This window comes from Ochotona princeps, chromosome 4 (assembly GCF_030435755.1).
Source record: "Ochotona princeps isolate mOchPri1 chromosome 4, mOchPri1.hap1, whole genome shotgun sequence".
NCBI classification, from domain to species: Eukaryota; Metazoa; Chordata; class Mammalia; order Lagomorpha; family Ochotonidae; genus Ochotona; species Ochotona princeps.
Genome location: NC_080835.1, coordinates 90,692,888 through 90,720,659, shown reverse-complemented (window position 1 = coordinate 90,720,659; position 27,772 = coordinate 90,692,888). Strand labels below are relative to the sequence as shown.

General features: G+C 41.3%; 1 long non-coding RNA gene across 1 annotated transcript in view; it reads right to left on the bottom strand.

Annotated features, from left to right (window-relative positions):
- LOC131480100 (uncharacterized) overlaps window positions 1–27,373 on the bottom strand; it is a 163,085-nt gene extending 135,712 nt beyond the window's left edge. The window contains exon 1 of the long non-coding RNA XR_009245253.1: window positions 27,176–27,373. This is a non-coding gene — a long non-coding RNA (uncharacterized LOC131480100). The remainder of the gene's footprint in view (window positions 1–27,175) is intronic.
- Window positions 27,374–27,772: the final 399 nt, after the last annotated feature.

Here is a 27,772-nt window from a genome sequence, read left to right as displayed (position 1 = left end):
CCTCCTTCCTCTGCAAATCAATGGGGCATGTGGCCAAGCCCAACCCTGACCATGACATTCTCAGATATCACATACACTAGGGGAAGCAGAAGCCCAGTCAGAACGACCCCCAGTAACCCTCACTGGACCGGCCTCCAGCCCTGGTTCCTGTGCCTGCCAACATGTGCAGTGGACTGATCTAGTCTATCCCACATTCCATTAGTAGACATTGAAGCCTAACTCAACCCAACTCACTCCACCCTCTAGCCCACACTTGTGCCAGTAGGTGCCACCATCTGTCCAGCCAGTCCTGCCCCTAGTCCTGTTTCTCATGCTCACCAGTAGGAGTTGCAGTCCATCAGAGGTGTCTGTAAGCCTCCCATGGAGCTGCTCCCTGCCCCGATCTTGTACACTCTCTAGTTCTACGTTCTAGCTTGACAGGATTTGCCCACTGTTCCAGCAGTTGATTTTTTTTTTTAGATTTATTTATTTTTATTACAAAGTCAGATATACGGAGAGGAAGATCTTCCATCCCATGATTCACTCCCCAAGGAACTGCAATGGCCGGTTCTGTGCCGATCCAAAGCCGGGAACCTGGAACCTCCTCCAGGTCTCCCACGCGGATGCAGGCTTTGGGCCGTCCTTGACTGCTTTCCCAGGCCACAAGCAGGGAGCTGGATGGGAAGTGGAGCGGCCGGGATTAGAACCGGTGTCCATATGGGATCCCAGTGCGTTTCAAGGAGAGGACTCTAGCCGCTAGGCCACTCCACCGGGCCCGATAGTTTAAATTCTTTCACTAGGAGTCCATATCTGCGTTGTATGCATCGAGATATACAGCACTTTGTCTCCATATGTGAGTATTAGCAGCCTCCACTACACTTCCACTGTATGTCCCCTAATTTACAGAATCGGTGAGCACAGTCCACATTGGAGTGAAAATAATAAGTTTCCATCAATGTGAAGTTAGCAAACATGCTACAAAAATAAAAATGCATCTCAAGAGTGGTGAAAGCAGGAAACAAAAACCTTCTTGTAGGAATAGAAACCAGTGTGTGACTCTTGTGACACTGAATGAATTACAAGTAATAACTTGGACTTCATTATTCATGATGAAACAAAACAGTGTTGAAATGGACACTTACAATCTCACGTGTTTATAAGCAATGTATCTCTTATGGATGATCGATTAATGAATCACAAAAACTTATTGGGAGAGATACAGGTAACTAAGAAGTGCAAAAAGGAAAGATTTACCTCAAAAATAATTAGATTTGATTCTACAAAACTGCATATTGAGACAAGCAAGAGCCATTCCAAAAGATGCATAGGAGACAAGGGGCTAATATTCAGAATATACAAAGAGCTTCTACATAGCCACAATTCAAGAGAAATCAACATGTAAAGAAATGGGCAAAGGAAATAGGCACTTTTCAAAGGAGCAAATCTAAATAGCTAATAGACATATGAAACAGTGCCCAAACTCCCTAGAAATCAGGGACATTCAGATAAAAACACTAGGGTTCCACTTAACTCCAGTAAGATTGGCCCACAGAGAGAAAACTACCAACTATTGCTGGTGGGAATGCAGGCTGGTGCAGCCACTATGGAAGTTAGTATGGAAAATACTCAGGCAACTGGAAATTCACCCACCATGTGACCCAGCAATTGCAGTCTTGGGAATATATCTAAAGGACCTGACACATGAGAAAACAACCTGCACCCCTGTATTCACGGCAGGACGATCAACAATTGCAAAAACTTGGAAACAACCTAGATGTCCATCGACAGAGGACTGGATAAAGAAACTGCGGTTCATCTAGTCCATAGAGTTCTACTCATCTATTAAAAGGAATGAAATACAATCGCTTGCAGCCAAATAGGCTGAATTGGAGACCATTATGCTGAGGGAAATAAGCCAGTCCAAAAAGGTCAGATACCACATATTTGATCTAATATAAAATAACTTCCATCAGAAAATCTCGAAACTGGTATGGCTAGTTGTTCCTTTTGTAAAAAATCTTTCCTGGCAAGGACTCTGGAATCTAAGATTTCCATAATCCTCTGTCATTTCCCATTTTTCCTTCCACACATCTGTCTGTATTGATCTTTAGGTTGAGATCAGGAAAGCTCCCAAACTATCTTCTATTTCTATTTCGTATAAAAACTTCAAGACTGCAGTAGGGAAGTAGGTTGAAAACTTCCAATTTCCTGAAGTAGTGAAAAAAAAAAAAACACGTTCTCTCCTTAATTAATTCATTTCTTCCTTTTTTGGTAATTTGGCACCTAATTTAATAAACACGGTTTTAAGACCTTTTTCTTAATGGTTCAAAATTTCAAAATAAAGTGACTTATGAGGTCATACAGCTAGTTATGACACACTCAGATGAGGATTATTTCTCTTGATTTTTAAAAGCAAGTCTCCTTCTGTTATCCCATGTGGCTGTCATTTTTCTGTTCTGCTTTGATATCTTATTTTCTCAACAGGACACTGGTATTCTCATCTTGTCTTTTTCGCAATGGCCTCCTCCGATTCTGCCAACACATATCAATCTCCTGCAACTTTCAAATACGAGTGTTCTACCCCATTGCCTCCATGTCCTATTCCTGGCGTTCCTACCTGGGCTCAATACTAAATCTAAGGAGCCAGTATTGAACTGAATATTAATGACCATTTAATGCTCAACCTCAATATGCTCCTTTTATTTAAAGCAACTTCAAAGCCTGCTCTTACATGAACAACTAAGTACAATATTTGTAGCGAGATTTATTGACTTCTCACTGCGTGCCAGACGCTATGCTAAGTATTTTATATAAATTATGTCATGGATAATGTGGACATTATGTCATTATCTCATTTGAGTAATGGGTTATAAAGGGACAAGTCCAGCTAGTGATATATTTGGAGACAGGTAAGGTTATTCAGCCCTATTTTTAGTTATATCATGCAGGCAGTAGTTTGATTCCCTGGGCTCGGGGAGAGAGCAGATGAAAAGCGCTTGTCTTGTCATCCACTGTCTTCAGCTCTTAGAGTAGTGAGTCTTCTATATGTGCTCCTGTGTGCCCAAGCAGTAAACACTAGTAGCCTGAGTAGCATTATCCAGAGTTCCTCCACTGGGCAAGATTCTCAGACCTGGGGCAACAATGCCTCAAGTATACCAGCGCTCTGAAACTCATTGTCAGTGATGCAAGAAACAACATCCAATCTATAAGGTTTCACATGCGAGTTAAAATAAATACCTAGAAAAGAGACTCTGGATATTGTATTTTCCATGGCTGTCTATCCATCAGCAAAATATTTTTGTGGCCAGGCCCCTGCTTTACCAGGACAAAAGCAAAGCAATAACAACAAGAAACAAACAACAAACAGAACTGTCAAATAACAGCTACACCAAACATGCATGTATCATGGATTTTCAATGTGTTATTATTGTCAGCTATAGTTTGAAATGATTACTTTAGGGTTTATTTGTATCTACAGTGAAACATAAAAGTGGGATCCCCTTCATGTTCACAATGCTTTTGGGGTTAAAAAGCAAAGCACTACAGCAATTTTGAGAAAGAACATATGAAGGAAATGAGGTAAGGGAATGAATTAAGGAAGTAATGAATTAAGTAATTAATTACTGCAAGGAGATGTCTGAGTCGAATACAGGTGTTTTGTTTTCAAATCTGATGTCCTCTCCCTAGTTACTTAAGTCATGTCATCATTATTTTGGGAAAATCAAACTATGACTACACAGAAAATTCTTACAGTCTACTAGGGATGGGTGATTTTATATTGAATTGGCATAGTCAATGTCCTCTAAGAAAAACCTCAAAATCCCCAACTGTTCTATAGTGTCTTCTGCAGCACAGTAACTGACAATAATAAGAAAATGCTCCATTTCCTCCTACTACATGTGTTTTAATTTCTGTGGCCTCTTTTTATGTCAATCAATCATCTATTATGGTACTGGAAAAGCAGTGTTTATAGGCTTTGCAAAATCACTTCCTTCTATTTGTGTCTTTGTGCATATCGTTCAGCCAAAGTATATTTCCACAGGCTTCATTTATTAAGCCATTCAGTAGTTATTTTGTGGACCAAATCATCTAAACCAGCCTGGCTTAAATCCTCCTCTGGGGTGCAAAGGTGTCAAGCATCACCTTGCTTGGTGTTAACCATGAGCTAAGGCCCTAGATCAGGCAAAAAAACAGGGGGAGGCTCTGGTGGGGAAAGGAATGTTTTAAACAGGGATATTTAAGTAGTGATATTGTTACTAGCAGAACAAGATCGAGTTACATCAACTCTCAGATGTGAGGTAGATGACATCAGGACACATAGGAAGCCAGAAGCAAGGAATCCCTGGAAAAGCACCTGGACATTGAGCTCCATCTGTCCAGATGGGACCACGGTGAGAGATCTCAGAATCTCAATCTTTAATATCACACTATCTGAGCCGCTTTAAATTCCCTTACTTCATTTGCTAAAATCTTCAAAAATTATAGTTTAAGATAATGGTGAATTTTATGCTCTTTGAATATTTTCATTTACTTCATTTGCCATATTTTTTAAAAAATATGTACGTATCAATTAGAAAACATGAGAAAAGACTGTATTTTCTCAAATTGATTTAACATTTTCTTGAGGATATAATGAAAAATATTCTTGGGAACTCTGCTCAAAATCATATGACTTTTATCTAAATAAATGGCTTTTCCCCTTATTTTCCCTCCTCAAATTATGGCTAGTGATTATTGGAGAAGTTGGAGTCAACTTGCAGCTCGAGGCCATTGGCAAATGATAACATTTTTCAAAATAAGCTTGGATGTGTACTGTAATTTCCATTTTTCAAGTAAAAAATAGAAATTTGAAAGTTAAATAGGTTCAGACATTGGCACAATGGTTTAGTCACTGTTTATGTATGCATATGTTTATGTATGTTTATGCATCATGTATCAGAGCGCTTGTCTACTCCACTTCTGATCTAGCTTCCTGCTAATACAAACCTTAGGAGACGACAGGTGATGGGTCAGGCACTCGCATCCTTGCCACTCCTGTGGGAGACCCAGAATGAATTCCGGGTTCCTGATATCTGCTGGTCCCAGCCTTACTGGTTTTGGCGTATCTGGGGAGAGACTCTGTAAATGAAAGTGCATTGTCTATCTCTGCCTTTTAAATAAAAATGAAAATAAGTACATTTTTAAATTGCTATTTAAGTTTCCCAAGTTTCCATGACTTTCAAGTTGTTATGCTTCAGAGAATCACTGATGCTTATCACTTGGCAATTAGTATATTTACTTGCCATCCATAATCTAATTCAACTCTATTACTTTTCATTAAAATAATAAGGCTCCAGAAAGTTTGAATACTACAGATGTAACTGCCTAGCAAGTGTAGAATGAATGTGTGAGTGTATTAAATTAATGATGAATAATAATTATTATTAGATTAATAATACAAATCTAGTTAGTTTGCTGCAATTCTCAAATTATACTGCACATCAGAATCACCTGGAGAGTTTGTTCAGACACAATGCTAAACTTCATCCCAGATTTTGTGATTTCACACCTTCAAGAGCTGACTCAAGAATTTACACTTCTGGGCCCGGCGTGGCCTAGCAGCTAAAGTCCTCACCTTGAACACACCAGGATCCCATATGGGCACCGGTTCTAATCCTGGCAGCTCCACCTTCCATCCAGCTCCCTGCTTGTGGCCTGGGAAAGCAGTCAAGGACGGCCCAATGCCTTGGGACACTGCACCTGTGTGGGAGACCCAGAAGAGGTTCCAGGTTCCCGGCTTTGGATTGGCACAGAACCGGCCATTGCGGCTCACTTGGGGAATGAGTCATCGGATGGAAGATCTTCCTCTCTGTCCCTCCTCCTCTCTGTATATCTGACTTTGTAATAAAAATAAATAAATCTAAAAAAAAAAATTTACACTTCTAACAAATTCCTTGCAAAGTAGATGCTGCTGATCCATGGGCTGCACCTTGACAACCACTGTTGTATAACATACCTAAAAGCAAATACGATTACCGTGAAATTTCTTGTTGACAGAAATAACTTGTCAAATACATTTGTCCCTTGTTAGCTTTACAAAATAATCTTTAGGGCAGGAAAAAAGAATCAAACGTTCTTTTCAAGTGGTATTTTTTGCTGCTGTCCAACTTCCTTCACATATTTTTAATGAAGTGTCCATGCTGATAAATGGAAAGGTATAAAATGAACAACAGCCAATACAGAGTTTAATGGGAGGAATAAAGTAGATCACAGGAAGCTGAGAATGAGAGTAATTGTAAGAACTATGTGAAATAAAGCTGGTGAAATTTGGACTCCAGGAAGATAACACTTCAAGTACTGGGTTGGCCTGTGGTGAACCCATTCATCATGCGCAGAAAACACTGGAGTAGACATGATCTCACACCCGAACAGGAAATTGTGTGAAATACGAATCAGACTTCTCGAAAGAGGATTCAGGGGGTAGAATTAGGACCAGTGAACCAAGCTTTGGGGAGGCGAACCCTAGCAGAGCATCTGAAAGAACTCTCTGCTAACCATTGCCCCCAACAGTAGTCCAAGAACTCCCAGTACAGAGAATTCTCCAAGGTGGCCATTGTCCTAGCAGCATCGGAAGACAATTGGAACTAAAGATAACAACGTGGAGGTTAACCTCAGAGAGACTGGTCTCCATTCTGCTGGCACCATGGTGACTCAAGGATGCTCGGACTTAAATAAGTCTAAAGTACATGACAGCCAAGATGCGACTGACCACCTGAAGTTTGACGGAAGCTGGGTACTGGACTCACACTGCTGCAGCCCCTAACTGCAACTTTGAATTTGATTCTGAGCATCCTCACTTAGCCAGTTTTCCTAAGAAATAGTTTCCCTGTCTCTAGAGGAGTAAAGCAGCCATAAACTAGCAATATTACAGGAGCCTTAGGTGGAATGTCAGACAAACTGTCCCTAACACACAGTAGGAGTTAAGCAAATGTTAAGTCTCTTCCCCTTTCTTCCTTTTAGTCAGGAAAAAAAAAATTAAACTGGGACCCAGAAAAGACTGAGTTTAGGTAAAAAGCATCTCTGAAAAAGCAATGACATAAAGGAGGCAATGCTGACTTTTCCACCTTTACTTACCACCACATCATGAAAATGGGTAAAAGTCAGTTATCACTGTTGAATCTCAGAGAGAAGAGCCAGGACTTTGGTGTGCGAAAGAGTGTATTCCTTAACTGCTTGTGCACACTTATAATGTGATATGGGGGACTACTGGTTCTCATTATAATCTAACTTTAAAAAAATTAATTTTAGTGTATATGTTTAAGGTGAAAAAAGGTTAAGATACACAGATAGTGAAATGACTGTTATAATGAAGCCAATTAACATGTTCATTACTTCACACAGCTATCCTTCTTTGTGTGTATGTACGTGTGGTGAAAGCAAAAATCTCACATGAATTATTAATTACACCCTGCATGTTGTACATCAGACTTACTCTACATATCTGCTTCTTTATATTCTTTCATTTAAATCTCTATTTCCTTCTTCTGTCTCTGTCTCTGTCCCAATAAATTTTTAAAAAAAATAATAAAAATTTACTTATTCATTTGTAAGGCAAAGTGACAGAGACTGGGTGAAGGGTAGGAGGTCTCTTCCAATCCCTAGTTCACTTCCCAAATGACCATGACAGCCAGGTCTGTGCTGGGCCAAAGCCAGGAACCATGAACTTAACCCTGGTCCCATACCTAAGTGGCAGGGACCTACAGGAGTTGAGCCATCTTCCCCTTCTTTCCCAGACAAATTAGCAGGAAACTGGGTTAGAACCAGAGCAGCTGGGAAGGCAAGCAGCCCTCTGATACACCAGTGATGCAAGCAGGAGTTTCATTCACTGCAACACAAGGACATCCTGTATTCCATTAAAAAATGCACTTGTATAATTTTTTATTTTTGAATAAGTGTCTGATTTTTTTCATAAGGTTTGAGTACTGATTTTCCTTTTATATTTCATATAAGCCAAAAAGAACTTGGGTTCTTGGAATGTTGGTTTAACCTCCTTAGTTTTTTTTCTTTTTTAAAATCAATTAAGTCCATGAAAAAAAATTAGCTATGGCAAATCTTTTAAATGTCTCATAGAGGCAAATCATAGTTTAATGGCTTCATTATTTCCATTACTAACCAGCTGTGTGGCATCATGTAGATATTAGGCTATTGTAGCATTAGAATTAAGTGACTAGCAATATTGTACCAAAATGATTAATATATTATGCAGCCAGAACTCAAAGAGGCAATTTTCAAAGGTTCTATAAATAGTAAGACTCCTTGCAAAAAGAGGGTCATGTTCCCAGAAAACATGTCACAGCTGATGTCCATCAACTGCCGAATGTTCGTCAGCATTCCACACGTTAGGAGGCAGTCCTTCTCTGAGCACTTCTGTTCTTAATTTATAGTTGTGTTCAGTTTGGTAGAAATGTCTTGTTCTCTGAAGCCAAACTTGAGCTGAAAGCTCCACTTGCACAGTGACTAACTTTGGTCAAGTTATTTCCCTCTAACTTCCATTTCTTGATAAGAAAACGCAGAAAACCAAATAAATTCATTAGGTTCTATATATACATAAAATGTTTAAGAACTAACCATATAAGTTCAATTATTAAGATAATGAATATACATTATTTTCCTGCTAATCTTTCCCTTTAACTTTCCTCATTAGAAGAAGCAGGACCCTCGGAGCGTGCCAATAAAAATAAATCAATCTTTTTTAAAAATTACTGCAACTCAAAATATTAAAAAAAAATTCATGGAGCCCAGTGCAATAGCCTAGTGGCTAAATCCTCACTTTGCATCCAGCAGAATCAAATATGGGTGCTGGCTCATGTCCTGAGTGCTACACTTCCCATCCAGCACCCTGCTTGTGGCCTGGCAAAACAGTTAAGGATGACCCAAAGCCTTTGGACCCTGCACCCACGTGGGAGACATGGGTAGAAACTCCTGGCTCCCGGCTTTATGTCAGTTCAGCTCCCACCATTCCAGCCACTTGGGGAGGAAACCAGCAGATGGAAGATCTTTCTCTATATGTTTTCTTCTCTTTGTATATCTGCCTTTCCAAGAAAAAACTAAAATAAATCTTTAAAAAAAGGATTTATTGGCACATATATTCTACACAGCAATACAACATGCCTCCAAAATTAATTTCTTTTCAGATTGCCTTTACTTTCCAGCATCTGAAAATACTTAAAAACAATGTGTTAAACATTTACATCTCCTAACTGGGAGGAAAGAAATGGACAAATTGTCAGTTTGCGGTTGGAATGTCAACCCAGGCTAGACAATATGGGCTGGGACTCTGAGCCACGTCTTGGTCATCATTATTGTGCCACGGGGGAAAACCCTCCATCTCCACTTATTGAGCCCTTGCTCTACGCCAAGCTCAGAGCTATGCATTTGGAATATAATAAATCATTTCCACATGTCATATGTATCACCCTAGCCCTCTGGAGTGACTAGAATGAACTCTGTGCCACAGAGTTCCAAGGATTTAACTGACTTCTGCCACTTGGTCAAAGAGCAGCCGAGTTGAGACTTAAGTCTTTCCAAATGCAAACTAGCTGTCCTAACTGCAAGCCAGCGTCTCTCAGGGAAAATGGGCCTATCTCTCAGGCCTTGGATGGACAGTATGACCTGAAAACTGGTACGAGAAGGGAGCATTCCAGGCTCCACCTTACATCCTCTGCATCAGAATTCGCCGTTTAATAAGATCCCTGGTGATAGGTATGCATGTTAAGGTCAAGGAAGCGGGCCCAGCGGCGTGGCCTAGTGGAAAGATTTGGGACCCTGCACCTGCGTGGGAGACCCGGAAGAGGTTCCAGGTTCCTGGCTTCGGATCGGTGCGCACCGGCCATTGTAGCTCACTTGGGGAGTGAAACATCAGATGGAAGATCTTCCTCTCTGTATATCTGACTTTGTAACGAAATTAAGTAAATCTTAAAAAAAAAAAAAGGTCAAGGAAGCACTGTCACAGACCAGATTTGTCTACCCAGGAACTCTTCCTTACAGAAGTGGCTGTGAGTCCATCATCTGCCAGTGGTGTGTCACAGTTTTGAAGAAGGATAAGCTAGCCACCAAACTGATTCCTTTCTCTCAGATTACATTTATATTTTAAAAATCACTGGCAAGCCCAATTATCTGATTATATCAAAGACTCTTTTTTTAAAAAGGAAATGTGTATTTCTAAAGTCATCATTCACAGGGTGGTACAAATAACTACAGCTGCCTGTTTCTACCAGACAAAGCCCAAAGGACCTCGCCTACCTGCCTTCTGTCATTGTGAAGTTAATCCAGCACAAAGTCACACTTGGTCTGTTTGCAACCTATTTGCCCCAGGAAACAATTCCAGGAGATACCATGTTCATGAGACACAGTGTCTCCAAGGGCTCCAGAAATGTTCAGCTCTGAATTACTTCTTTACAGAATCCAGAACAAAAAGCTGTGGATTGCCGAGTGTCTGATGAGTCTGTGGTTGAAGAAGTAATTTTTTTTTTCATTGTTGCTCCTAGCATTTGGAACTCTTATTGCCTAAGCACATTGAGAGAGGAAACTTGAGTTAATCTGTCCCCAACATGACTACTCATGTGAAATCTAAGGTACCTGCTTTGCAAAAGAGTTCAAAGGTTTGGTTTAAAACCCATTCCTGGGCCCAGCATGATAGCGTAGTGGTTAAAGTCCTCGTCTTGCACACGCTGGCATCCCATATGGGTGCCGGTTCTAATCCTGGCGGCCCTGCTTCCCATTCAGCTCCCTGCTTGTGGCCTGGGAAAGCAGTCGAGGATGGCCCAAAGCTTTGGGACCCTGCACCCACGTGTGGGAGACCCGTAAGAACTCCTGGCTCTTGGCTTCGGATTGGATCAGTTCCAGCAGGTGCAGGCACTTGGGATGTGAATCATCATACGGAAGATCTTCCTCTCTGTGTCTCCTCCTCTCTGTATATCTGCCTTTCCAATAAAATGAATAAATCTTTAAATAAATAAATAAATAAATAAAACCCATTCCTGATGAGAGGAAAACAAACCAATTATCAGAGATTGGTGGTGACAATAAAGACAATGTTATGATTCACTCAGAAAAGCCTGGGTTATGAACAAGGAACACTGTGGCATATAAATTACCGAGACCAGAGTTTAATGATGTGTTCTTTCTTATTAATTGCTCACTTGGTGACATGGTCTATAAAAATTGCATTTTAAAGAAAACAAAAGAAGTCCACTGTTTCATCTTAGACTTGGAGAATTTTACACATTGCTGAACTTCATGACCTTGGAGTGTCTTTACCTAACCCAGCATTTGTTAAAGTGAACAGTAACTTGATTTTGTTTCTGTATAATTATGAGGTAGAATTCCATGTGGAATTTCTACAACTTTAAGCAATCTTCTATTAAACAACATAAGCTGAGCTTTAAAATTTAGCACACTGATTATGTTCACTCGTTCAAGCAAAATATCCCCATCGTTGATATTCTCTCTTCTAAACCAAACAGAAAATAACATTTATTGTGTCTGGATTAATATATTTTGGGGCATGGGTTGGGTCTGCATGCAGCTGCCAGAGCAGACTGTGGCGAGCAGGCTAGGATCAGTTTGGCCATCTTCCCAAACAACCCCAATCACACAGCCTAAACGCCAGATGGAATGACAGAGTGGCCACGAGGACGGGATCACAGCTCTGTCAATCAGCGAGGCTGACTGACGTCTATCCAGCTTCACCAGCTGGTGAGTGAGAAAAGTATTAACATTTACAATGGTGTCTTCTCCACTGCAGCAGCTCCCGGCCCCCACCTGTTCCCATGGGCACTTCAGCTCATTTCAGAGATGCCTAGCCTCAAATAGTTCTGAGTCTTGTTAAGAGAACAGGTATGCATAACTGGAAAGTCCCTTGGTTCTCACAAGCTTATTGGCCTGGGAAAAGAAGTTTGGGGTCATGTGTGCAGAATAGACACCTCACAGAGCCTCTGCTGTCAGAGGCCTTCCGCTGCAAGAAATTGGCAATCTGGCTTCTATCTTCTTTATTGCTTGCTCGTGTTGTACCCGCTGCTGGCTTCCCCCTGCGTCCTGACGCACCGCAGTCCACCCACCTGTCAGCTCCTCAGGGCCATCTCTCTCAGTGATTACTCCATCTGCCTTCCTGGAGGTCCTTTCTCTACCTTCTGAGGGAATTGACTTCCTTTTTTGTGTGTGTCAGTCGGGTTTAAGGAACAATGCCAGGACAGAGAAGTGTTAAGATTAGCAAGTATAGTGAACAGCCCGTTTTCTAAATCTTCTTCACAGAACACAATCTTACACAGTAGTTGAGTCACTGACCTCAACATTTACAAAAACTTAAAAGGTAAAGGGATCAAAAGACAGCATTTCCAATGCTCATTGAGTAGTTTTCAACCTGCATGGCTCTCTGGTAAGGTGGAGCAGAGAACTAAATTGGAACCTAAGGTCCATATGTGGCTTCTCACTCAGTCATTCATGAGTTGAAGATGGTTAAGCCTGCAAGTTAGGGGTAGACTGCTTTACATGGTCAGGGCAAAGTAATATTCAGACAGCATAGCTATGCATAGAGGAAGCAGAGTTGGGCAAGGCAGCAAAGAGTGTCACAGAACTCATTGTGTGCCAGCTGAGTGTACACTCTAACCAAAAACAGTCACCCAGTTCACAACAATTTGCATTATCCATTTGCCTTGTAATGCAAGATGAATATGCTGATCTATTATTCCATTCTTTTAACCGTTCTTTTATTTAACAAATATTTATTAAACATTGTGTTAAATACAGATATAATCTGGATGGGTAAATGAATAAACAGACACGATATACAAAATGTTTTTGTCCCTTCAATGACAGCCATGTTCAAAACTAACCCCTGTTGTGATGATATTTGAAGGAAGGAGTTAGGAGAATGACTAGTTCATGAGGGGAGAGTACTTGGAAGAGACCTCAGAGAGCTCACCAGGTCTTCTTTCGTCACATAAAGACAAAAAAGTGCCTTCCGTGTCTGTGAACCAGGTGGCAGAACCTTACCAGACCATGAGTTGTCTGGCATCTTGGCCCTGGGTTTCCTGGGCTCCTACATTGTGAGAAATTCATTCATTTTCATAAGCCACAATCTAACATGTTTTTTTCTTTTAATAGCATTTCAAGTAGGCTAGCCAATATAGTTTGATAGAATACAAAGAAAACATTCTGCTTATCCATGGAGGTAGATACTAAACAAGCACCAGTAAATACACTGGTAATTACATAAGTAAATGCAGATTTTACCATTTGCATGAAGAAAAATAATAGGAACGGTATAACCATGAAGTTAGGGAAGAGTTTTCTGAGGAGTTCATGGCATTCCCATTTACAAAATAATATTATTTTTAGCTGCATTTGACAAAACATAGAGATATTAATATGATCAGGATCATACAGACACAAGCATGATAGAACCTGGATTTGAATTTGAAATTTAAATTGAGACTGTAGGGTGGGTAGGATGGAACCTGAAGCGGGGTTCAGAGGACACTATGTAAGTCATGTGGAAGTGGCAGCATGCTGCTTCGAACAAATGAATGCGGCTACCAAGTATGATAAACAGGAGGACAATCGTAAGATGAGGCTGGGGACATAAAGGGACTGAATCATGTAGAATGTTTCTTCCGATTCTAGAAATAATGGTACATTTTACACAGAGGAAAGTTCCTTTTATTTCCCTCAGTGTATGAGTCTTAAAGTTTTGCTATGTCTCCACCGTATGAACCTATAACAGTTCAGAAAACTTCAAAATAACCCAATGCCCCTTTGTAGTTATCAATTCTCCCTGCCATAGCACCCACTCAACTATGTTACAATCTTGTAACTTGGTTTTCACAAATATATTATAGAGGGGGAATGGTATGGCAGCTCGCTCAACAGGCTAAGCCTCAGACTTACAGTGCCAGCATCCCATATAATGGCTCGACTTCCACTCCCTGTTTTTGGACTGGGAAAACTGTCTAGGATTGCCCAAATCACTGGGACTCAGCCCTCACATGGGAGACCAGGAAGAAGCTCCTGGATCCTGGCTTCATTGGCTCAGCTCCAGCCATTGTGGCCATTTGGAAAGTGAACCAGCAGGTGGGTGGAAGATATCTGTCTCTCTCTCTCTCTCTCCTTCTCTATAAATCTGCCGTTCAACTAATAAATAAATAAGTCTCTAAAAAATGTCATATAAGTGGAATATACAATATGTGGCCTTTTGAGTATGCATTATTTCATTTAGCATAAAGCACTTGACAGTCATCTGGATTTTATGCATATAAGTAGTTTGATGTTTGCTATTGAATCAAATGGGAAGAATAAATTGACAAATTCACAATTATAGTAACATTCTGTGATGTGGATGTGTGACAGTTTATAGATTCGTTTAGCAGTTGAAGGAAATTTGGGATATTTCTGGCTTTAGTGATTAGCAATAAAGCTGCTATAACCATTCACATTTCAGATTTCAATCTAAACATAAATTTTAATTTTATTATCTCTCTAGAAGTGGGATTGCTAGACCATGTGGTAAATAAAATGTAAAACTCATGAAAGTTCTAGTCACTTTGTATTCTTAACCACATTTGTAATTGCTGCTTGGGCACATATATATATATTTTAAATCCTAGGCATTCTAATAGGTGAGTACTAATCTTTGATACAGTTTTAATTTCCAATTTTCTATTGACTCATGATGTTGAGCATCTTTCCAGGTACTTACTTGACAGAGTTGTTCAGGTTTCCTAACATTATTAATTTTCTGCCTACTTGCACTAGCAAGTATTGTGAAAAGAATACTCCAACTGTAATTATGGATGTTTGCTTTTTCATATTGCTAGAAATTGTTAAACATAAACATGTTTAGCATTGTTATTTTTTGATGAATTGATCCTTTCTAGTATTACGTAATACTCTTCGTTATTGTTAATAGTTTTTTATTTGAATTCTGCTTTGAGATTGAAGAAGCCATTTCAGCCATGTTTTAAGTAGACTGTGTGTGTGTGTGTTTGTGTGTGTGTGTGTGTGTGTGAAGAGACTTCTACAATTCCAGGTACATGAAATACTTGACACTGAACTATGGATTTGGAACTTTTTCTAAAACGTCTTTCCTGTTTGTTTTGTTTGCTAAATTTTCATGATCACATTCACTGTTTTTTTTTATTGTTGTTCAATCTACAGATGAGCCCACAGAATTCATTTTCTATGTCTGTTATCAAGCTTGTGATTTCAGTATTACCAAAGGAGTTACTCCTACAGTTTCCATTTCTCAGTTAGTATTTACTATTTGTTCATGCAATTTTTCTACATTTCATTCTATATCTTTTATCAAATGAGTATATTTTATCCTATTTCCCTATTTAGTAAGTTGAATAGCTGGAACACATCTAAGTCTAGTTTTACTGATAGCTTTGTCTCATCCCTTGAGTGCACATGTTTCCTGTATTTTCATGTAATTATAGTTTGTGGTTGACAGCCAGGCATATTCTGTAGCACAGTAGAGCATCTGATAAATAGTGTCCCTGGAAATAGAGATAATTTTCTTCGAGGATTGAGCTGGGGTTTGAGCTTTGTTGTTGCTATGTTTAGAGCATGACAGACTTTGAATTCTAATTGCATTACTTCACGTTTTAGGGTCAACCAAGTGTTTCTGGAGGATTTCTCTCAATGTCCTGTATGTGTTTGTACCTTGATCCTTTCCCTGTACCTGCTGCTCCTGGGAGGGGCAGCGATTCTCTATGCCCTTGCTCCACACCCTGCCCTCAGTAGGCTGCTTTACTTGTCCCTCAGAGCTTCCTAGCTGGATTTGGGGACCAGAGTGAAGCTATTCTCTGCATTCGGATCCTCAATGTTAGGTTAGTACTGTATTTCTGTGTCTCAGTGATGTGACCTTCAATCTCAAATGTCAGAAATCAAAATCCTTTTCTGCCCCTGCAGATTTTTTTTCTGGTCCCTTACCTTAGTTTCAAGGCTTTTGCTGATACTGAACAACTAGGAACCCACGTCCTAAGAAGGAGCAGTGACTACCATTTCCCTTCCCCAAACCTTCACAAGAAAGATTTTGAGTGTTTTGCATAGATGCATGTCTAACAGGAGTACTCAATAAGAATTATGGGAAAAATTCTACAAATGAGTACAGATTTCCTTTCTATCTGTAGGTGCTAAAGGATCTATCATCACATGTTGGCCATAATTGACCTTTAGCAATTTGTTGGAATTTAAACATGCTAGATTCTCCTAACTAGCTAGTGTGACATTCAGCATCTGCAGAAGGTAATCAAGACCCAAGTCCCGCGTTTCCACAGAGACATCCACCTTAGCTTAGATTTCAGGAAAGTTGTTTGCTCCTTGACTTCTGATTTGGTGACTTTAAAAGAATTCATGATTCTGTAGACTAACCAGTTTTTCTTGTAGTAAATGCAGAAGTGACTTTCCAGTTGCTACACGCTAAGCCAAAGACCTTCTCATGTAGAACTTGTAAATCACATTAAGGGGTTTGTGTTTTATGCTAAATGTGATAGAAATCCCAAGAATTTGGGACCAGTTGGTCTGGATTTCTATTCTCAATACCCATGTATTTAATATTTGTTGTGCATCTTCCATATGCCAGGAACTGAAGTTTCCAAGATAAATTTTAAAAATAACAAGAAATCTATCCTCACATAGTTCATACTAAAGTAGACTCATCTTACTGAATATTACAAATAGGTAACAAATGCTAATGTCAAGACTGTATTTTCAAGCATAGAGGTCTGGTAGAATCTAGACGGGAATATTTAATTTTGGCTCCTAGAGTCATGGGTAGTGCAAGATAGTGTTTGAGTGATATCTTGAAAATCAAGAGGAAATTGAGTCAGAGGCCCCTGAGTTGCATGGATGTCTAACATTTCCCTATATTTTTTTCTAAATAGCACTATTTAAGATTTTTATCTTCTATTTTTTGGTGGTAATAAGCCCCTAAGAAAAGAAAGGAAAAGTTGTAGGTTTACAACTATTTATAATAGCTAACCTGTATTTTTTGCTCAAGAACACATTCTCAGACATTATAATCTATAAACTATGGCTGCTTTGCTGATATCAAACCATAGAACTAATTCATTTTTAAAATGTTGGTTGGTTGTGATGTCGTATTATGATCTTTTTACAAAAGGAGATCTTTGGATCTTGCATCCAAGGGCCATGATTCATGCTAGGAACACTGAGACTCTGCAGTTTCGTGAATCATTCAGGGAGAATCTGAAGGAAGGCAGTGTATGAAATGTAGACTATCCGCATGCTTATAGTCATTTATGTTTGGCTTCTTCCAAAGGCAGAACCTGAGGTAAAGACTTTATTATAGATTGTTGATCTTGGAGGTGATTCCAGAAAGCATTAATGAGAAATACAGAAAGTTAAAACAAGGAAAGGAGAAAAAAAATCCATAAAATGATAAGTTACCACATCAGACATGTGGCACTCAATTCCACTGAGATTTCTTAAACCTATACATGGTCCCTCCTGAAAAGTCAGCCCTTGAGTAGCCATGTTCTGATTATATAACTGAGTTTGCTTGACATATTCCAACCACCACATCTGTATTTTCAGCGAAGAGGAATGATTCACTGTGCACCAACTGCAAAATAAGGTAACCAGTGTCCTACGGGATAAAAGAAAATGCCTGCTAATCAGACTCGTCAGACGAGCAGGGGGTCTGTAAGGAAACTGAAGGCAAGTGAATTGCAGGTCTCCATGACAAGCACGTGGAAGAATAAGAGAGCCAAGATGAAAAGGAGGCAGAATGAAACAACAGTCTCCCAAGCTTCCTGCAATACCGATGGATTCTCTAGGCTTCCTCCGGTAAGGCTCAATTGAATAAAACCTATCTCCGCTTCCTGAGACTAAGTTGTCACTTTTTCTTGGGCATCCATGAAGATGTATCCTTAAAGAGAATCTCCCATTTATTGAAGCAAAATTCAGTAGGTCAAAAAAGCTTTGACTTTCAAAAAATGACAGAAAGCAGCCACAAATTCCATATGGGAAGTATGATAGCATGGGCCATAAATCAATCTTACTATTCATAACTTTAAATATTTTAGAGAAAATACTCAGAATTTGACTGAAATATTTAGTGATTAGTACTAAGTGAAAGCACTTTTCTCCCTATAGAACTATTAACCCTGAAGTCAAAATAAACTGATTTTTATGCTCACATGCTAACACTGTAGAGGGCAAAGCTTATTTTAAAGGAAGACTTCTGATGTGTTTCCAGAAAACTGAGCCAGCCATATGAACTATTCGTTATATCTGTGTTGAGATTACTTATGTAACCAATTCAAGGGGGGACAACACTGTGATTTTAGATGACTGCTCTTTTCAGGATCCAATGTGAGTGAGACATGCAGTGTCCTGGTAATCAGCTTCTCACTGTCATGGATCTCCAGATAATCTAATCTCTGCTGAACTTTACAGCAGCAAACCGCAGTGTCCCTGGTCAAATTCAGTCTGGGTATCCTTGCTGCTGTCACTGAAACCAGGAGGCAAGCCACCCATTCATGCATGGAGAAAACCAAAAGGTTTCCCATATAACTTTTTTTTTCTCAGCCAAGAATAGCTCTCCAGAGGCAAGAGCTGTGCAAAAATGGGATTAACAGAAATGAGGAGACTTCAAAAGGTTTGCTAGTCTGATTATATGTATTTTAGCAAATATTTGTCATGGATCCACTGTGTGTCTTAACACTGAGTTCAACTACTTACTGGAGGATGAGCAGAACTATTGCTCACATGATATTTCTCCGACAGCCTACGCTAGACTGCAATGATTCTGAAATAAAATGCTCCTATAGTACTATATAATTCACAAATTGCTTGTATAAGTTTACATGTACACATATATTTGAATGCAATATCTTTTCTCATTTTTACCACAAACATCTTAAGGTGAGCAGTTTTATCAACAGTCTATTTTGTAGGCATGAAACTGTACATGACCATGTAGGAAGTTCTATGCTGACACAACACTGCAAATTTGTGCATGGGCTCATCTCCCTAATGCACTGGAGTTGGTGAACCTGGCCAGAGTCCTCTTTACTTTCCTATGGCCCAGTCCAAGCTTATGATGGTTTCTATGAGGCTAAGCCTCTAGTCCCCAAATGTCAAAAAACGTGTTCTCCCTGCTTCCTGAGGCAGCTTGCCAATGTGAACTCCTGATGCCAGAAGATCCCAGCATTCACAGCTGGGATACATTCCCCAGATCACAGACTAGGGTGATTTCCCCATGCTTTCTAACTATCCTCAGCCTTCGTTCCCTCAATCCCCTTGCTACAGACTTCCTACTGGTTACAGATGGATTCAGATCTCTGGAAGGCAGGTTTCCCATTAGGACACGTCATTAAAGCTGAGAAACACAGAAAAGTAAAACTTACGGGATGTAAACGCTGGTCAGTCAGTTGCAACTCACGAGAAACTCATGAGTGGCAAAGCTGGAACTGGATACAAGGTCTTTCTGACTCTTATGCCTAAGTCCTTAAGAAAACAAATAGATACACCATGTTCTCTATCTTATGTGGAAGCTAAACAACAGGAAACAAATCTTAACACAGAATACTGATTACCAGTGTCTGCCAGTAGTTGGGGGTCATGGATAGAGTTTGATAACAAGCACCTCTAGATTGAAGGAATAAGTTCCTAAGTTTGATGGTGTTCACAACAATTTGTTGTTAACTGTGTAAGTAAATAAGCAAAAGGAGCTCCAAGGCTCCAAACATAAAATAACAGCAAGAATGAAAAACATTGATTACCCTGATTTGATCAGGACACATTAGATGCACAAATCATGCAGTTATTTGTAAAATGATTTTTTAATTTGCAATTTTTATTGTTTTTTGATACAATTTAGTTGTTGGTGGGTTCTCCCTTCCCCCTCCCCAAATTCCCTCCCCTCCCCTTCTCCTCTGTTCTCTCTCTAGAATCATAATGTGTGTCCATGGTGAAAGTAAAATGATTTTTAAAGCAAATATCTGGACTTCTTTCTTCCTGAAGGTTCTGGTTAAGATGTTGCATTGCTTTGGAATACTGAGTGGGGCGTTAGCGGGAATAAATCTGTTCAGGAATGAAGTGTTGGAAAGTTGGGTTTGCTGTAACTGCAATTACTCATTTTATCTCTTATTTCATTTTCCCCTCCAGACTGAGAGTTCCTTAAAAGCTGGAGCTAAGCTTCTTTTTCCCCCTAGGCCTTATGCTGAGCGCACTGCTTAACACACAGCAGGTTTTCTAAAAATGCTTGCTGAATGAATAAATGATTTTTTAAAATTTTGCCCACATCCAAGGTGATGTTAAACATATGGAATGCAAGTGTTGATATCTCATTTAAACTGGTAGGAAACATCAATTACCATGATGCATCCCATGATATGCCCTCGTTCTTCAGCCACTGACTAAGCTGCCCTTTGGGATGCCTGCATCCAATATCAGGCTACCTAGTTTCAGGTCCAGACTCTTTCCTTCCAGCATCCTGTTAATACCTGGGAGACATCAGGTGTTGGAACCATGATCCATGGAAGAACAGCGCTAGGAGGACTTGCTAACAATTCTACTAATGCATTTAATTGTCTCACCTTTCTCTGGGCAGCATCAATGTCATTTTGCAGTTTCCATGCCATTCCTGGGGGAGACCCCACTGGCCTTCCTGACATCTGGATTCAGCCTGCACCAGCCTTGGTTGTTACAGGCATTTCATGAGTGAACCAGTGTTGGAAGATCTCTGTTTCTCTCTGCTTTTCCAAATCAGCCAGTTAGCTAGTCACACACATAGTCTAGTGGCTAAAGTTCTTAACTTGCAAGCACTGGGATCCGGTATGGGGGCCAGTTTGTATCCCAGCTGCTACACTTCCCTTTTAGCTCCCTGGTTGTGGCCTGGAAAAGCAGCAGAGGACAGCCCAAAGTCTTGGGAACCTGGAGGAGGCTCCTGGCTCCTGGCTCCTGGCTTTGGATCTGCTTATCGTCAGTTGTTGTGGCCACTTTCGGGGAGTGAACCAGTGGGTAGAAGGTCTTTCTCTCTGTATCTCCTTTTTTCTGTAAATGTGCCTTTCCAACAAAAATAAATAAATCTTTCTAAAAATTCTGAAAATAGCTAGTCATACTCCCAGAGAATGATCATGGAGGAACCACACTTTCGAAGGCAGCATAGGTTATGATCCAGGGTCTCTAACCAGCCCCTTCGAAGGCTTTAAAACAGCGAAAAAGGGACCATTAATCTTTGTGCCACTTCCATCTCCTTTCTGCATTCAGAGACATCCTCTCCTCTGCCATCTAAGACACTGAAGCACTTTGGAGTGCACAGTTCTACCTTTCTTCTCCGTAGCTGATCCACGTTCAAGTTTCTCCTTTTACCACTCAATATATCGATGGGGCCATTGGCTGGCTTCTGTTAACACTCTGTTTATGTCACCATGTGATTTATGTTTGGTACACAACTAACTAAAAAATATTTCACTCCATATTTTGCTTAATTAACAGAAAAAACATTTAGCTGAATTGATTTTTGTGTAGTAAAATAAAGTTGCCACGCTCTTGTTTTTTGAGGGGAACGAGGTAAATCCAAACCAAGACTTTTCACTTGTTAAAAAAAAGGCTGCAGATGAATTAAAGTTAGCCATCTATAAGCATAAAGAACAATTATTGAATTGGGTAGCTTTCATGATTTCACATTGCTCAACCCAGCAATGTGGAGTGAGCTACGTAGGCCACATAAAGAAACAGAGTACCAGGTACTCAGAGTATGTTTGACATTTTTCTGCTTTTTTCCCCAACTAGTGAAGACAAACACTTGTGCAATTAGTATACAACAAAGGTTATTATATTTTTTAAAATATTTATTTTTATTGGAAAGGCAGATCAGATTTACAGAGAGAAGGAAAGACAGAAAGATCTTCCATCCACTGGTTCACTCCCCAACAGGCTGCAATGGCCAGAGCTATGCTGATCCAAAACCAGGAGTAAGGAGCTTCTTTTGGGTCTCCCACACGGGTATAGGGTCCCAAGGCTTTGGACCCTCCCCTACTGCTTTTCCAGGCCACAATCAGGGAGCTGGATGGGAAGTAGAGCAGCTGGGGCACAGACCAGAATTCATATGGGATCTCAGCATGTGCAAGGTGAGGATTTAGCCATTGAGCACCAGACCCAGGTGTAATATTAAAAACAGTGCAACATTTATAACTTAATAGAAAGAATATAGTGGTAGAAATAACCAATTTTTCACTGAGGGGAGGGTCAATGTAATGCGCTGTTTGTAATTCTGAGTTGAACTTTACTCAGCTGAAGAAGAGGCAGGCCCTCTGAGTGGAAGCAATCACATGTGTGAGGACGCAGAAGCTTGAAAGCACTTCAGTAAGAATTAGAGTGTATTTATTGATTATGTGTTCAGCTACCTGATACTGACTGGGCATCTCCTATGCACTAGGCACTTGCCAGGAGTTTTACTGCAAGTGATAGACTTGTGTTACCAGCCCTTAAACAGATAAGGGTGAGGCAACCAAGAACTAGATGCGGCCTGAGAATCCAGGTGCTAGTATGCCTTAACCTAAGGATTGCCTGGGCATTGGTCAGGATGGGCAAGGCAGCTCCACTTGTCAGGAAGTGTGAGAGCTGGTTCTGGAGGGCTGGGCCAAACTTTAGCACACTGGCATGCATAAGAACCAGGATGGAGTGTGGGCCATGCTGGGCTAGGCTATTACACCTACTGATTTTTATGAAAGCCAGGGATGGGGGGCAGACTGGGCAGTGTTAGGTTGAAGCACCTACCAGCAAGAGTTGGGACTGCGGGAAGGCTGGACCAGGCCAGGCCAGGCTGCATCAACGGCAGAGGCCAAATTGCGAATGGATTATGCCAAGCTGATCAGAACAATGCTGGCACACACAAGATCTATGGCTGAGGACAGGTCTGGTTGGAGAGCTTAGGGGATATGCCGGCTGGGCTGCAATTCCTATTGGTGAACACAAGAGCCAGAATGAGGGTGGTGAAATGGGTTAGACATGGCTGCAGTATACCTTGGCATGAATGTGGACTCGGTTGGTGGGGTGAGATCACTCTGGGCTATACTCCAGCACCTGTTGGTGTCACAAGAGCCAAGTGGGTACAGGATGGGCTAGGTTAGGTCTTGGCACCCACTGAACTACAGGAGAGCTGGGTCTGGAGTAGGCCAAGTATCGCTGAGCTATAGCACCCAACAGTAAGAGCCAAAATGGGTGTGGGTTATTTGGGCAAGGTTGCTGTTCCTGCCAGGACAGGATGTGGACTAAGTCAGGCTGGGCTGACTGGACTAAGTCCACAAGTGTGCACAAGATTGGCCGCTTAGAGGAGACCTAGCAGAGGAGTTTTGGGAACTCCTCTGTGAGGACACGGTCTCTGAAGGTGAGCGCAAAAATCAAGACTGGTTGCAGGCCAGACTAAGCTAGGATACAGTACCTGCTGGGATATGTGTGGTTCAGGTCTGAGGGGCAGGCCAGGTTGGGCTAGTCCAAATACCTGCTGGCAGATAAGAACTAAAACGAAGTGTAAGACAGGCCGGGTTTAGTCACAACACCAGCCAGTTCACATTAGGGCCTGAAGTGGGGGCTGGCTGGGCTGGGCTAGACTGCAGCATCCACTGGCAAATGCTGAGTTAAGGCAGGCCATGCCATACTCGGCCCCAGCACCCAGCAGCACATGTACAAGACCAAGTTGGGGGAAAAGGAGTGGGAAGATGAGCCAGATGGGGTAGAGCAGTGAGGACTCCCCTGCTGGGCCATTGCTCCTGCTGGTGAGTGTGAGAGCTGGGAGCAGGGGCAGACCAAGCCAGGCAGGGTTACACCTGCATATATACACCTGCATTTATACCCTGCATGTGAGCTGGTTGAGGGGGAGAGCCAGGCTGGGTTTAGTGACTGTATCCACTGATACATGCATGAGCCAGAGTAAGTATAGGCTGATCTGGGTTTACCACAACAATCGCTGGCACGTGCTGGGAATGGGAACAAGTCCTTTCAAGTTAGACTGCAGAAACACCCAGAAAATGTAAGATCCAGGGCTGGGAGTAGGCCTAGTAGGGAAACTGTGGACACCTCTTTGATGAGCTTCAATTCCCACCAATAAGCATGAGAACCAGGGCTGGGGGTGGATCTGGCTAGACAGGTGGTTGCACCCACCAGCATAAGTGTGGGATGGATAGTAGGGTGCGTTGTGTGGAGCTAGGCTGCAGCACCTACTGGCATGTACAAAAGCAGAATGAGATTGGGACAGACTTGTCCAATCTGCTACACACACTGTCATGTACAGGAGCCATGGCTGCAGATGGGCCTGGTGGGAGTTACTGGGGGTTATTTCAATTGGGCTGCAGTTTCCACTGGTGTAGATGATGGCCGAGTGTATGGTGGGCAGGGTTGGGCTGGACCAAAGCATCCATTCGTTTGTATAAGAGATTTGACTGGAGGCAGAACTGACCCAGCAACTGTAACCACCAGTGTGTGTGTAGGCTGATGTGGGTGATGGACTGAGCCAGACCTGTACTAGCTAGCACACATATGAGTCAGGTCTGGGGTCACCTCTGATGAGGTTGCTTTGGAGAACCCCCTCAGCTGAACCGCTGGACTCAGAACTCCGGCCATGGGGAAGATCGCAGGATCTGTGGTCTGACTATGGAGTGCATGTGTCAGAACTGGCCTCCTCAGTTGCTGAAGATGGTATAGTGGATGGCATGCCCAATTGCACACAGGGGATATGGCACTTCATTGGGACCTGCAGAGGACATCAAGTACCATAGCAGAGGATGGAGGGCAGAACAAATTAGACAACTCTCCCAGCCAAGTGTTGACAGCAAGTATCTGGGTGAATGGAGACTCTAAGATAGACAATGTCAGCCAATGGACTTTGGAAGGATTTCCTCATCCTCAGAGCAACAAAATCAACACTGTTCTAGAACTATCAGAACCTGAGGGCATGTTCAACATCACGGACATGAGATGATGTCAGGTGGCTGTTCCTCATTCCCAGATACTAATGTGGCTTGGATACTGGGTGTGGTTTCCCTTTTTCTTTCCCAGATAGAGGAGAAGAAAAAGAAAATTTAGAAACAATGGTCTCACCCACTTTCTCCTATTCCTCAACCCTTCCCACCCTAATCAGTGGTCCACATGGGTATGTATCCTTTTCAACTATGTAGACATCATCAAAAATAAAATACTAGCAATTTTTCTAAAAATGAAGCCTGCATCACTGAAAAAGAAAAATAAACACTGTAACTGTGAACATCAATATCAATTTTGTTAATTTTGTGGATCTCTTAAACTTTTTACTGAGTCCTATTTTTTGGCTAATTATTTGATAATAGAATAGTCAGTAAGTTTATAAAAATTAGTAAATAAGCAAATAAAAATTTTTTTAAAAACCAATGTGTTTCAAACATAGACTCCACCAGGGTTAAAAGGAACTTGAATCAAGAGCAGATTTGGATATTTATAATGAAAACTCCAATAAATGGATTAAAGAAAATGGAAGATTATTTTAAAGGGAGATATCCAGGGAGAAGAAGGGGCTCAGCACTCATGCGGTGTCATGCAGCTCCTCTCTGTTGTCCCACCATGTCCCAAGAGGACCACTGAACTTTCAGTGCGAAGGCAGGAGGTGGGTAAAATAGTAGCTAATGTTCCCGCCCGTTGCCTGTCCTAGGCATCCTTCCAACTGACTTTCACTCACACTTCATTGCCCATGCCTTACTGGAAACAAAAGGATATTTGCTTATCATTGTGCTTCTGTGAAGTGAAACAAGAATTCCTTCACAAAGAGAAAAGGAGAGAATGGAGAAACTGGCGAGACTCTGAGCTGTCCCCTGTCACTCCTGAGCCAGTGATCAAGCTGCATGGGGATTCTGAGGCCTCCAGAATGTGAAACCAGGGAACGCAGCGTCAAATAAGACGTACAGCGCCACTCATTACACTGATGATAACTGAATCCATTATTGTTTTACTTTGGAATCCTTCGATTCTGAAGAAGAATTTTAGGACAGTTGGGAGAAAGATCATATTGATGGATGAGGCTTCCTGGATATCTGAGTGGCAAGTGGGGGGCTGGGCATATCCATGCTCAGGGTATCCGGACAGGCAGCAGAAGCTCTGCAGTGTCCACAACGCCTGAAATGGAACTCAGAAATGACACCAGAAGGTGGGAATTCCACAAGAATCCCAGGTGCTCTAGGAAACAGGCTGTCAATGTTTTAACTTAATGTCTATGTGAGATGACCATACTACTATAATTATTCCCATTTTAAAAGACATGGGTACCACAGAGTGCTAATGCTACCAGCTTGTGAAGTGTGCTCCACTCTGTACTGGGTGCATTCAGCAGAAGGAGCTACAATTGTCTCAGCATCTTCTCTGTGCTAAGCACCATACTCAATGCCTTGGCAGCAACAGCTGGTACTTAGGAGGGAGTGCCCCAGCCAGGGCTTTATATATCTTACCCAGCACTGTCTTACCATGACTCTTACCATTTTATATTTTACAGATAAAAAAAAAATATGGGATTTGCAGTGCTTTAACAACTCAACTAGAATAACTGTTTAAAAGTAACAATTCCTCCCAGGGTATTCCATCCATGCTTCTTTCCATGTTTCCTTATTGTAATTTTGTAGAGAGCTTAAGATATCTTTTTCATCTATATGCACAAAACATGAGAAGAAATGGCTGCTTGTATTACAGATAGAGAGGGTGATATACTGGAGAACTGCAAGCACTGGAATGCCATATGGGTGATGGTTTATGTCATGGACACTCTACTTCTCATCAGCTCTCTGTGGCCTGGGAAAGCAGTAGAGGCTGTCCCAAAGCCTTGGTACCCTGCGCTGGTGTGGGAAACCTAGAAGCTCCTGGCTCCTAACTTTGGATTGTCTCAGATCCATTAGGGGCGTGAACAAGTGGATGGAAGATCTTTCTCTGTCTCTCCTTCTCTCTGTAAATCTGGCCTGCCAAAAAATAAAATACAGTTTATTGGTTCCTGAGGATATCAAAATGGTAGAGACTGGTATCATGTGAAAATAAGAACAATGTTTATCCACCAGTGAGAGGGTAAGTACACATTCAATACATGAGTGTGGGCTATCCCACATTGAGAAATGCTCAACACAGGGCACTGAAAAAATGGTCCCTAAGTGAGAAAAAGGAAAGCTGAAAATGGTACCTCTTAAGTGGAGAGGTCTGGCTGAGAGCGAGTGAGGACCTCCAGAGCTCCACGATGGGAGGGTAGACAAGGACAGTGATTCGTCTAAGCAGGGTCCAAAGCAGAGACGGGACTTAATCATATTCCACCTCTTCTTATACCCCAACAGGATCTGCAAGCAGGACTGGGTAGACTTAGCACAGGCCTAGTTCCAGAAGTGACAGGCACCTACAGGGGTGGGAAGCAGTGTCAAATGGTAGTTAAAGAGATACATAAGAGTTCCTAAACTTGAACTAGTTATGCCAGGTGTATCACGGCCACATTTTTATCAGAGCATGAGGTTGGACCCATAGCTAGCTGATCTTATTTGTCTGGGTTTTTTTTTTTTTTACAGTAGCTACCTCTCATAAATCTAATTAAAGACATACATTTTGAAGCTTAAAGAATTAATGGCCTTGGTTTTTGAAATTCCAGAAGCAAAGGGAGTAGGGATAATTCTTTCAAGTAATTGGCACAATTGACCTTCCATCTTGCAAAGCTTCAAGAGCTCAGCCAGAGGAGCAGTGGAAAGTGTCAGAAAAAGAACTGTGTCCATCTTGCTCAACAGCCATCACTCTA